The sequence below is a fragment of the Lepisosteus platostomus genome, chromosome 17, assembly GCF_059453375.1.
Source record: "Lepisosteus platostomus isolate fLepPlt1 chromosome 17, fLepPlt1.hap1, whole genome shotgun sequence".
NCBI classification, from domain to species: Eukaryota; Metazoa; Chordata; class Actinopteri; order Semionotiformes; family Lepisosteidae; genus Lepisosteus; species Lepisosteus platostomus.
Window position 1 is genome coordinate 3,909,048 of NC_142627.1, and position 12,410 is coordinate 3,921,457.

Consider the following 12,410-nt stretch of genomic DNA (forward strand, 5'->3'; position numbering starts at 1 on the left):
TAACTGCAAAGCTCAGAAGAGCCCACACACTCAGCTCTTAACCCCAGTGTGCAGAAAGTGTAAAAACATGTTTTTCAGCAGAAATAAACATGTTTCTGCAAGTTTGGTCAACCCCATGTAAGTTATGGGGCAGTTACAGTACACTTTTCAAAACGTGTTTTTCAGCCCGAAATAAACGCGTTTTTTCAGACAACTGAATCCCTATGTAACTGCAAGGCTCAGAAGAGCCCACACACTCTGCTCTTAACCCCAGTGTATAGAAAGTGTCAAAACATGTTTTTCAGCAGAAATAAACATGTTTCTGCAAGTTTGGTCAACCCCATGTAAGTTATGGGGCAGTAACAGCACTTTTTTCAAAACGTGTTTTTCAGCCCGAAATAAACGCGTTTTTTCAGCCAACTGAATCCCTATGTAACTGCAAAGCTCAGAAGAGCCCACACACTCAGCTCTTAACCCCAGTGTGCAGAAAGTGTAAAAACATGTTTTTCAGCAGAAATAAACGTTTCTGCAAGTTTGGTCAACCCCATGTAAGTTATGGGGCAGTTACAGTACACTTTTCAAAACGTGTTTTTCAGCCCGAAATAAACGCGTTTTTTCAGACAACTGAATCCCTATGTAACTGCAAAGCTCAGAAGAGCCCACACACTCAGCTCTTAACCCCAGTGTGCAGAAAGTGTCAAAACATGTTTTTCAGCAGAAATAAACATGTTTCTGCAAGTTTGGTCAACCCCATGTAAGTTATGGGGCAGTTACAGTACTCTTTTCAAAACGTGTTTTTCAGCCCGAAATAAACGCGTTTTTTCAGACAACTGAATCCCTATGTAACTGCAAGGCTCAGAAGAGCCCACACACTCTGCTCTTAACCCCAGTGTGCAGAAAGTGTCAAAACATGTTTTTCAGCAGAAATAAACATGTTTCTGCAAGTTTGGTCAACCCCATGTAAGTTATGGGGCAGTAAAAGCACTTTTTTCAAAACGTGTTTTTCAGCCCGAAATAAAGGCGTTTTTTCAGCCAACTGAATCCCTATGTAACTGCAAGGCTCAGAAGAGCCCACACACTCTGCTCTTAACCCCAGTGTGCAGAAAGTGTCAAAACGTGTTTTTCAGCAGAAATAAACATGTTTCTGCAAGTTTGGTCAACCCCATGTAAGTTATGGGGTAGTTACAGTACACTTTTCAAAACGTGTTTTTCAGCCCGAAATAAACGCGTTTTTTCAGACAACTGAATCCCTATGTAACTGCAAAGCTCAGAAGAGCCCAAACACTCAGCTCTTAACCCCCGAGTGCAGAAAGTGTCAAAACATGTTTTTTAGCAGAAATAAACATGTTTCTGCAAGTTTGGTCAACCCCATGTAAGTTATGGGGCAGTTATAGTACACTTTTCAAAACGTGTTTTTCAGCCCGAAATAAACGCGTTTTTTCAGACAACTGAATCCCTATGTAACTGCAAAGCTCAGAAGAGCCCACACACTCAGCTCTTAACCCCAGTGTGCAGAAAGTGTCAAAACATGTTTTTCAGCAGAAATAAACATGTTTCTGCAAGTTTGGTCAACCCCATGTAAGTTATGGGGCAGTTATAGTACACTTTTCAAAACGTGTTTTTCAGCCCGAAATAAACGCGTTTTTTCAGACAACTGAATCCCTATGTAACTGCAAGGCTCAGAAGAGCCCACACACTCTGCTCTTAACCCCAGTGTGCAGAAAGTGTCAAAACATGTTTTTCAGCAGAAATAAACATGTTTCTGCAAGTTTGGTCAACCCCATGTAAGTTATGGGGCAGTAACAGCACTTTTTTCAAAACGTGTTTTTCAGCCCGAAATAAACGCGTTTTTTCAGCCAACTGAATCCCTATGTAACTGCAAAGCTCAGAAGAGCCCACACACTCAGCTCTTAACCCCAGTGTGCAGAAAGTGTAAAAACATGTTTTTCAGCAGAAATAAACATGTTTCTGCAAGTTTGGTCAACCCCATGTAAGTTATGGGGCAGTTACAGTACACTTTTCAAAACGTGTTTTTCAGCCCGAAATAAACGCGTTTTTTCAGACAACTGAATCCCTATGTAACTGCAAAGCTCAGAAGAGCCCACACACTCAGCTCTTAACCCCAGTGTGCAGAAAGTGTAAAAACATGTTTTTCAGCAGAAATAAACATGTTTCTGCAAGTTTGGTCAACCCCATGTAAGTTATGGGGCAGTTACAGTACTCTTTTCAAAACGTGTTTTTCAGCCCGAAATAAACGCGTTTTTTCAGACAACTGAATCCCTATGTAACTACAAGGCTCAGAAGAGCCCACACACTCTGCTCTTAACCCCAGTGTGCAGAAAGTGTCAAAACGTGTTTTTCAGCAGAAATAAACATGTTTCTGCAAGTTTGGTCAACCCCATGTAAGTTATGGGGCAGTAAAAGCACTTTTTTCAAAACGTGTTTTTCAGCCCGAAATAAACGCGTTTTTTTCAGACAACTGAATCCCTATGTAACTACAAGGCTCAGAAGAGCCCACACACTCTGCTCTTAACCCCAGTGTGCAGAAAGTGTCAAAACGTGTTTTTCAGCAGAAATAAACATGTTTCTGCAAGTTTGGTCAACCCCATGTAAGTTATGGGGCAGTTACAGTACACTTTTCAAAACGTGTTTTTCAGCCCGAAATAAACGCGTTTTTTCAGACAACTGAATCCCTATGTAACTGCAAAGCTCAGAAGAGCCCAGACACTCAGCTCTTAACCCCAGTGTGCAGAAAGTGTCAAAACATGTTTTTCAGCAGAAATAAACATGTTTCTGCAAGTTTGGTCAACCCCATGTAAGTTATGGGGCAGTAACAGCACTTTTTTCAAAACGTGTTTTTCAGCCCGAAATAAACGCGTTTTTTCAGCCAACTGAATCCCTATGTAACTGCAAAGGTCAGAAGAGCCACACACTCAGCTCTTAACCCCAGTGTGCAGAAAGTGTAAAAACATGTTTTTCAGCAGAAATAAACATGTTTCTGCAAGTTTGGTCAACCCCATGTAAGTTATGGGGCAGTTACAGTACTCTTTTCAAAACGTGTTTTTCAGCCCGAAATAAACGCGTTTTTTCAGACAACTGAATCCCTATGTAACTGCAAGGCTCAGAAGAGCCCACACACTCTGCTCTTAACCCCAGTGTGCAGAAAGTGTCAAAACATGTTTTTCAGCAGAAATAAACATGTTTCTGCAAGTTTGGTCAACCCCATGTAAGTTATGGGGCAGTTACAGTACACTTTTCAAAACGTGTTTTTCAGCCCGAAATAAACGCGTTTTTTCAGACAACTGAATCCCTATGTAACTGCAAAGCTCAGAAGAGCCCAGACACTCAGCTCTTAACCCCAGTGTGCAGAAAGTGTCAAAACATGTTTTTCAGCAGAAATAAACATGTTTCTGCAAGTTTGGTCAACCCCATGTAAGTTATGGGGCAGTTATAGTACACTTTTCAAAACGTGTTTTTCAGCCCGAAATAAACGCGTTTTTTCAGACAACTGAATCCCTATGTAACTGCAAGGCTCAGAAGAGCCCACACACTCTGCTCTTAACCCCAGTGTGCAGAAAGTGTCAAAACATGTTTTTCAGCAGAAATAAACATGTTTCTGCAAGTTTGGTCAACCCCATGTAAGTTATGGGGCAGTAACAGCACTTTTTTCAAAACGTGTTTTTCAGCCCGAAATAAACACGTTTTTTCAGACAACTGAATCCCTATGTAACTGCAAAGCTCAGAAGAGCCCACACACTCAGCTCTTAACCCCAGTGTGCAGAAAGTGTAAAAACATGTTTTTCAGCAGAAATAAACATGTTTCTGCAAGTTTGGTCAACCCCATGTAAGTTATGGGGCAGTTACAGTACACTTTTCAAAACGTGTTTTTCAGCCCGAAATAAACGCGTTTTTTCAGACAACTGAATCCCTATGTAACTGCAAGGCTCAGAAGAGCCCACACACTCTGCTCTTAACCCCAGTGTGCAGAAAGTGTCAAAACATGTTTTTCAGCAGAAATAAACATGTTTCTGCAAGTTTGGTCAACCCCATGTAAGTTATGGGGCAGTAACAGCACTTTTTTCAAAACGTGTTTTTCAGCCCGAAATAAACGCGTTTTTTCAGCCAACTGAATCCCTATGTAACTGCAAAGCTCAGAAGAGCCCACACACTCAGCTCTTAACCCCAGTGTGCAGAAAGTGTAAAAACATGTTTTTCAGCAGAAATAAACGTTTCTGCAAGTTTGGTCAACCCCATGTAAGTTATGGGGCAGTTACAGTACACTTTTCAAAACGTGTTTTTCAGCCCGAAATAAACGCGTTTTTTCAGACAACTGAATCCCTATGTAACTGCAAAGCTCAGAAGAGCCCACACACTCAGCTCTTAACCCCAGTGTGCAGAAAGTGTCAAAACATGTTTTTCAGCAGAAATAAACATGTTTCTGCAAGTTTGGTCAACCCCATGTAAGTTATGGGGCAGTTACAGTACTCTTTTCAAAACGTGTTTTTCAGCCCGAAATAAACGCGTTTTTTCAGACAACTGAATCCCTATGTAACTGCAAGGCTCAGAAGAGCCCACACACTCTGCTCTTAACCCCAGTGTGCAGAAAGTGTCAAAACATGTTTTTCAGCAGAAATAAACATGTTTCTGCAAGTTTGTTCAACCCCATGTAAGTTATGGGGCAGTAAAAGCACTTTTTTCAAAACGTGTTTTTCAGCCCGAAATAAAGGCGTTTTTTCAGCCAACTGAATCCCTATGTAACTGCAAGGCTCAGAAGAGCCCACACACTCTGCTCTTAACCCCAGTGTGCAGAAAGTGTCAAAACGTGTTTTTCAGCAGAAATAAACATGTTTCTGCAAGTTTGGTCAACCCCATGTAAGTTATGGGGCAGTTACAGTACACTTTTCAAAACGTGTTTTTCAGCCCGAAATAAACGCGTTTTTTCAGACAACTGAATCCCTATGTAACTGCAAAGCTCAGATGAGCCCACACACTCAGCTCTTAACCCCAGTGTGCAGAAAGTGTAAAAACATGTTTTTCAGCAGAAATAAACATGTTTCTGCAAGTTTGGTCAACCCCATGTAAGTTATGGGGCAGTTACAGTACACTTTTCAAAACGTGTTTTTCAGCCCGAAATAAACGCGTTTTTTCAGACAACTGAATCCCTATGTAACTACAAGGCTCAGAAGAGCCCACACACTCTGCTCTTAACCCCAGTGTGCAGAAAGTGTCAAAACGTGTTTTTCAGCAGAAATAAACATGTTTCTGCAAGTTTGGTCAACCCCATGTAAGTTATGGGGCAGTTACAGTACACTTTTCAAAACGTGTTTTTCAGCCCGAAATAAACGCGTTTTTTCAGACAACTGAATCCCTATGTAACTGCAAAGCTCAGAAGAGCCCAGACACTCAGCTCTTAACCCCAGTGTGCAGAAAGTGTCAAAACATGTTTTTCATCAGAAATAAACATGTTTCTGCAAGTTTGGTCAACCCCATGTAAGTTATGGGGCAGTTACAGTACTCTTTTCAAAACGTGTTTTTCAGCCCGAAATAAACGCGTTTTTTCAGACAACTGAATCCCTATGTAACTGCAAGGCTCAGAAGAGCCCACACACTCTGCTCTTAACCAAAGTGTGCAGAAAGTGTCAAAACATGTTTTTCAGCAGAAATAAACATGTTTCTGCAAGTTTGGTCAACCCCTTGTAAGTTATGGGGCAGTAAAAGCACTTTTTTCAAAACGTGTTTTTCAGCCCGAAATAAACGCGTTTTTTCAGACAACTGAATCCCTATGTAACTACAAGGCTCAGAAGAGCCCACACACTCTGCTCTTAACCCCAGTGTGCAGAAAGTGTCAAAACGTGTTTTTCAGCAGAAATAAACATGTTTCTGCAAGTTTGGTCAACCCCATGTAAGTTATGGGGCAGTTACAGTACACTTTTCAAAACGTGTTTTTCAGCCCGAAATAAACGCGTTTTTTCAGACAACTGAATCCCTATGTAACTGCAAAGCTCAGAAGAGCCCAGACACTCAGCTCTTAACCCCAGTGTGCAGAAAGTGTCAAAACATGTTTTTCAGCAGAAATAAACATGTTTCTGCAAGTTTGGTCAACCCCATGTAAGTTATGGGGCAGTTATAGTACACTTTTCAAAACGTGTTTTTCAGCCCGAAATAAACGCGTTTTTTCAGACAACTGAATCCCTATGTAACTGCAAGGCTCAGAAGAGACCACACACTCTGCTCTTAACCCCAGTGTGCAGAAAGTGTCAAAACATGTTTTTCAGCAGAAATAACCATGTTTCTGCAAGTTTGGTCAACCCCATGTAAGTTATGGGGCAGTAACAGCACTTTTTTCAAAACGTGTTTTTCAGCCCGAAATAAACGCGTTTTTTCAGCCAACTGAATCCCTATGTAACTGCAAAGCTCAGAAGAGCCCACACACTCAGCTCTTAACCCCAGTGTGCAGAAAGTGTAAAAACATGTTTTTCAGCAGAAATAAACATGTTTCTGCAAGTTTGGTCAACCCCATGTAAGTTATGGGGCAGTTACAGTACACTTTTCAAAACGTGTTTTTCAGCCCGAAATAAACGCGTTTTTTCAGACAACTGAATCCCTATGTAACTGCAAAGCTCAGAAGAGCCCACACACTCAGCTCTTAACCCCAGTGTGCAGAAAGTGTCAAAACATGTTTTTCAGCAGAAATAAACATGTTTCTGCAAGTTTGGTCAACCCCATGTAAGTTATGGGGCAGTTACAGTACTCTTTTCAAAACGTGTTTTTCAGCCCGAAATAAACGCGTTTTTTCAGACAACTGAATCCCTATGTAACTGCAAGGCTCAGAAGAGCCCACACACTCTGCTCTTAACCCCAGTGTGCAGAAAGTGTCAAAACATGTTTTTCAGCAGAAATAAACATGTTTCTGCAAGTTTGGTCAACCCCATGTAAGTTATGGGGCAGTAAAAGCACTTTTTTCAAAACGTGTTTTTCAGCCCGAAATAAAGGCGTTTTTTCAGCCAACTGAATCCCTATGTAACTGCAAGGCTCAGAAGAGCCCACACACTCTGCTCTTAACCCCAGTGTGCAGAAAGTGTCAAAACGTGTTTTTCAGCAGAAATAAACATGTTTCTGCAAGTTTGGTCAACCCCATGTAAGTTATGGGGTAGTTACAGTACACTTTTCAAAACGTGTTTTTCAGCCCGAAATAAACGCGTTTTTTCAGACAACTGAATCCCTATGTAACTGCAAAGCTCAGAAGAGCCCAAACACTCAGCTCTTAACCCCCGAGTGCAGAAAGTGTCAAAACATGTTTTTTAGCAGAAATAAACATGTTTCTGCAAGTTTGGTCAACCCCATGTAAGTTATGGGGCAGTTATAGTACACTTTTCAAAACGTGTTTTTCAGCCCGAAATAAACGCGTTTTTTCAGACAACTGAATCCCTATGTAACTACAAGGCTCAGAAGAGCCCACACACTCTGCTCTTAACCCCAGTGTGCAGAAAGTGTCAAAACGTGTTTTTCAGCAGAAATAAACATGTTTCTGCAAGTTTGGTCAACCCCATGTAAGTTATGGGGCAGTTACAGTACACTTTTCAAAACGTGTTTTTCAGCCCGAAATAAACGCGTTTTTTCAGACAACTGAATCCCTATGTAACTGCAAAGCTCAGAAGAGCCCACACACTCAGCTCTTAACCCCAGTGTGCAGAAAGTGTCAAAACATGTTTTTCAGCAGAAATAAACATGTTTCTGCAAGTTTGGTCAACCCCATGTAAGTTATGGGGCAGTTATAGTACACTTTTCAAAACGTGTTTTTCAGCCCGAAATAAACGCGTTTTTTCAGACAACTGAATCCCTATGTAACTGCAAGGCTCAGAAGAGCCCACACACTCTGCTCTTAACCCCAGTGTGCAGAAAGTGTCAAAACATGTTTTTCAGCAGAAATAAACATGTTTCTGCAAGTTTGGTCAACCCCATGTAAGTTATGGGGCAGTAACAGCACTTTTTTCAAAACGTGTTTTTCAGCCCGAAATAAACGCGTTTTTTCAGCCAACTGAATCCCTATGTAACTGCAAAGCTCAGAAGAGCCCACACACTCAGCTCTTAACCCCAGTGTGCAGAAAGTGTAAAAACATGTTTTTCAGCAGAAATAAACATGTTTCTGCAAGTTTGGTCAACCCCATGTAAGTTATGGGGCAGTTACAGTACACTTTTCAAAACGTGTTTTTCAGCCCGAAATAAACGCGTTTTTTCAGACAACTGAATCCCTATGTAACTGCAAAGCTCAGAAGAGCCCACACACTCAGCTCTTAACCCCAGTGTGCAGAAAGTGTAAAAACATGTTTTTCAGCAGAAATAAACATGTTTCTGCAAGTTTGGTCAACCCCATGTAAGTTATGGGGCAGTTACAGTACTCTTTTCAAAACGTGTTTTTCAGCCCGAAATAAACGCGTTTTTTCAGACAACTGAATCCCTATGTAACTACAAGGCTCAGAAGAGCCCACACACTCTGCTCTTAACCCCAGTGTGCAGAAAGTGTCAAAACGTGTTTTTCAGCAGAAATAAACATGTTTCTGCAAGTTTGGTCAACCCCATGTAAGTTATGGGGCAGTAAAAGCACTTTTTTCAAAACGTGTTTTTCAGCCCGAAATAAACGCGTTTTTTTCAGACAACTGAATCCCTATGTAACTACAAGGCTCAGAAGAGCCCACACACTCTGCTCTTAACCCCAGTGTGCAGAAAGTGTCAAAACGTGTTTTTCAGCAGAAATAAACATGTTTCTGCAAGTTTGGTCAACCCCATGTAAGTTATGGGGCAGTTACAGTACACTTTTCAAAACGTGTTTTTCAGCCCGAAATAAACGCGTTTTTTCAGACAACTGAATCCCTATGTAACTGCAAAGCTCAGAAGAGCCCAGACACTCAGCTCTTAACCCCAGTGTGCAGAAAGTGTCAAAACATGTTTTTCAGCAGAAATAAACATGTTTCTGCAAGTTTGGTCAACCCCATGTAAGTTATGGGGCAGTAACAGCACTTTTTTCAAAACGTGTTTTTCAGCCCGAAATAAACGCGTTTTTTCAGCCAACTGAATCCCTATGTAACTGCAAAGGTCAGAAGAGCCACACACTCAGCTCTTAACCCCAGTGTGCAGAAAGTGTAAAAACATGTTTTTCAGCAGAAATAAACATGTTTCTGCAAGTTTGGTCAACCCCATGTAAGTTATGGGGCAGTTACAGTACTCTTTTCAAAACGTGTTTTTCAGCCCGAAATAAACGCGTTTTTTCAGACAACTGAATCCCTATGTAACTGCAAGGCTCAGAAGAGCCCACACACTCTGCTCTTAACCCCAGTGTGCAGAAAGTGTCAAAACATGTTTTTCAGCAGAAATAAACATGTTTCTGCAAGTTTGGTCAACCCCATGTAAGTTATGGGGCAGTTACAGTACACTTTTCAAAACGTGTTTTTCAGCCCGAAATAAACGCGTTTTTTCAGACAACTGAATCCCTATGTAACTGCAAAGCTCAGAAGAGCCCAGACACTCAGCTCTTAACCCCAGTGTGCAGAAAGTGTCAAAACATGTTTTTCAGCAGAAATAAACATGTTTCTGCAAGTTTGGTCAACCCCATGTAAGTTATGGGGCAGTTATAGTACACTTTTCAAAACGTGTTTTTCAGCCCGAAATAAACGCGTTTTTTCAGACAACTGAATCCCTATGTAACTGCAAGGCTCAGAAGAGCCCACACACTCTGCTCTTAACCCCAGTGTGCAGAAAGTGTCAAAACATGTTTTTCAGCAGAAATAAACATGTTTCTGCAAGTTTGGTCAACCCCATGTAAGTTATGGGGCAGTAACAGCACTTTTTTCAAAACGTGTTTTTCAGCCCGAAATAAACACGTTTTTTCAGACAACTGAATCCCTATGTAACTGCAAAGCTCAGAAGAGCCCACACACTCAGCTCTTAACCCCAGTGTGCAGAAAGTGTAAAAACATGTTTTTCAGCAGAAATAAACATGTTTCTGCAAGTTTGGTCAACCCCATGTAAGTTATGGGGCAGTTACAGTACACTTTTCAAAACGTGTTTTTCAGCCCGAAATAAACGCGTTTTTTCAGACAACTGAATCCCTATGTAACTGCAAGGCTCAGAAGAGCCCACACACTCTGCTCTTAACCCCAGTGTGCAGAAAGTGTCAAAACATGTTTTTCAGCAGAAATAAACATGTTTCTGCAAGTTTGGTCAACCCCATGTAAGTTATGGGGCAGTAACAGCACTTTTTTCAAAACGTGTTTTTCAGCCCGAAATAAACGCGTTTTTTCAGCCAACTGAATCCCTATGTAACTGCAAAGCTCAGAAGAGCCCACACACTCAGCTCTTAACCCCAGTGTGCAGAAAGTGTAAAAACATGTTTTTCAGCAGAAATAAACGTTTCTGCAAGTTTGGTCAACCCCATGTAAGTTATGGGGCAGTTACAGTACACTTTTCAAAACGTGTTTTTCAGCCCGAAATAAACGCGTTTTTTCAGACAACTGAATCCCTATGTAACTGCAAAGCTCAGAAGAGCCCACACACTCAGCTCTTAACCCCAGTGTGCAGAAAGTGTCAAAACATGTTTTTCAGCAGAAATAAACATGTTTCTGCAAGTTTGGTCAACCCCATGTAAGTTATGGGGCAGTTACAGTACTCTTTTCAAAACGTGTTTTTCAGCCCGAAATAAACGCGTTTTTTCAGACAACTGAATCCCTATGTAACTGCAAGGCTCAGAAGAGCCCACACACTCTGCTCTTAACCCCAGTGTGCAGAAAGTGTCAAAACATGTTTTTCAGCAGAAATAAACATGTTTCTGCAAGTTTGTTCAACCCCATGTAAGTTATGGGGCAGTAAAAGCACTTTTTTCAAAACGTGTTTTTCAGCCCGAAATAAAGGCGTTTTTTCAGCCAACTGAATCCCTATGTAACTGCAAGGCTCAGAAGAGCCCACACACTCTGCTCTTAACCCCAGTGTGCAGAAAGTGTCAAAACGTGTTTTTCAGCAGAAATAAACATGTTTCTGCAAGTTTGGTCAACCCCATGTAAGTTATGGGGCAGTTACAGTACACTTTTCAAAACGTGTTTTTCAGCCCGAAATAAACGCGTTTTTTCAGACAACTGAATCCCTATGTAACTGCAAAGCTCAGATGAGCCCACACACTCAGCTCTTAACCCCAGTGTGCAGAAAGTGTAAAAACATGTTTTTCAGCAGAAATAAACATGTTTCTGCAAGTTTGGTCAACCCCATGTAAGTTATGGGGCAGTTACAGTACACTTTTCAAAACGTGTTTTTCAGCCCGAAATAAACGCGTTTTTTCAGACAACTGAATCCCTATGTAACTGCAAAGCTCAGAAGAGCCCACACACTCAGCTCTAAACCCCAGTGTGCAGAAAGTGTAAAAACATGTTTTTCAGCAGAAATAAACATGTTTCTGCAAGTTTGGTCAACCCCATGTAAGTTATGGGGCAGTTACAGTACACTTTTCAAAACGTGTTTTTCAGCCCGAAATAAACGCGTTTTTTCAGACAACTGAATCCCTATGTAACTGCAAAGCTCAGAAGAGCCCACACACTCTGCTCTTAACCCCAGTGTGCAGAAAGTGTCAAAACGTGTTTTTCAGCAGAAATAAACATGTTTCTGCAAGTTTGGTCAACCCCATGTAAGTTATGGGGCAGTTACAGTACACTTTTCAAAACGTGTTTTTCAGCCCGAAATAAACGCGTTTTTTCAGACAACTGAATCCCTATGTAACTGCAAAGCTCAGAAGAGCCCAAACACTCAGCTCTTAACCCCCGTGTGCAGAAAGTGTCAAAACATGTTTTTTAGCAGAAATAAACATGTTTCCGCAAGTTTGGTCAACCCCATGTAAGTTATGGGGCAGTAACAGCACTTTTTTCAAAACGTGTTTTTCAGCCCGAAATAAACGCGTTTTTTCAGACAACTGAATCCCTATGTAACTACAAGGCTCAGAAGAGCCCACACACTCTGCTCTTAACCCCAGTGTGCAGAAAGTGTCAAAACATGTTTTTCAGCAGAAATAAACATGTTTCTGCAAGTTTGGTCAACCCCATGTTAGTTATGGGGCAGTTACAGTACACTTTTCAAAACGTGTTTTTCAGCCCGAAATAAACGCGTTTTTTCAGACAACTGAATCCCTATGTAACTGCAAAGCTCAGAAGAGCCCACACACTCAGCTCTTAACCCCAGTGTGCAGAAAGTGTCAAAACATGTTTTTCAGCAGAAATAAACATGTTTCTGCAAGTTTGGTCAACCCCATGTAAGTTATGGGGCAGTTACAGTACTCTTTTCAAAACGTGTTTTTCAGCCCGAAATAAACGCGTTTTTTCAGACAACTGAATCCCTATGTAACTGCAAAGCTCAGAAGAGCCCACACACTCTGCTCTTAACCCCAGTGTGCAGAA